Source organism: Parus major, unplaced genomic scaffold, assembly GCF_001522545.3.
Source record: "Parus major isolate Abel unplaced genomic scaffold, Parus_major1.1 Scaffold524, whole genome shotgun sequence".
Taxonomy (NCBI): domain Eukaryota; kingdom Metazoa; phylum Chordata; class Aves; order Passeriformes; family Paridae; genus Parus; species Parus major.
Window position 1 is genome coordinate 20,557 of NW_015379412.1, and position 999 is coordinate 21,555.

The following is a 999-nucleotide window of genomic DNA, read 5'->3' on the forward strand; positions in this document are numbered from 1 at the left end:
ATTTTACAGCTAAAATTCTGATTTTTATGGCATTTTTTTTGGGTTTTTCCCCCTTAAAAATCTTGTTTTGTCCAGGATTTTTGGGAATTGTGGAGCTGCTGGAAAATTTATGTGAAATTTGAATGTTTTCAATCCAAAACTTCCTAAAAATTACAAAATCTAAGATTATTTTAGAGAAAAATCTGAAAAATTTAAGATTTTCGGTTTGAAATCTTTCCTTAAAAACAAATTTTTGAGTTAAAACGAGGAATTTTTGAGCCTGAAACTCAAATCACCTCCAGATTTTTCAATATTTTGAATTTTAATGTGATTTTTAGGGATATTCCCTCAAAAAAAACCCTAAAAACGATGATTTTAAACCTTAAATTTTGCCTTCCTGTGCTAAATTTTCCCCGTGTGGTGCCAAAATCACGAATTTTTACCCTAAAACCCCCATCCCACCCCGATTTTTAGGGATTTTGGGGTCGTTTGGGGACCGACCCCGATTTTTAACAACATTCCCAAAAAATTCCGGGAGAATTTCAGGAAAAACCCAACAATTCCGGAGCCGTTTGGGGCCGTTTTTAACCCAAAAATTGAGATTTTCACCTCGTTTTTTTCCCTTCAATAAAACCCCCCAGGTTCCTTTTTTTTTGGGGGGTGTCCCGTGTTGTCCCCAAGTGTCCCCAAGTGTCCCCAAGTGTCCCCAGACTGGTTTGACTGGGAGGATTTGCAGGCCAAGCTGCTGGAGGAGATGGATCAGGAGTTCGGTGTCAGCCCCTTGGTGGAGGAGGAGTTCCAGCGGCGGCGGCGGGTGAGGGACACCGGGGACGTTTGGGGACATTGGGGACATTGTTTGGGGACATTTGGGGACAGGCCATGACCCCTCTGTCCCCTCCAGGAGCGTTACAGTGCCCGGGACCTGCAGGGGCTGACGGTGGAGCACGACCCGGCCTCGATCCCCGAGGGACAAACGCTGGTGCTGACCCTGAAGGACAGGGGTCAGTGGGGACACTGGGG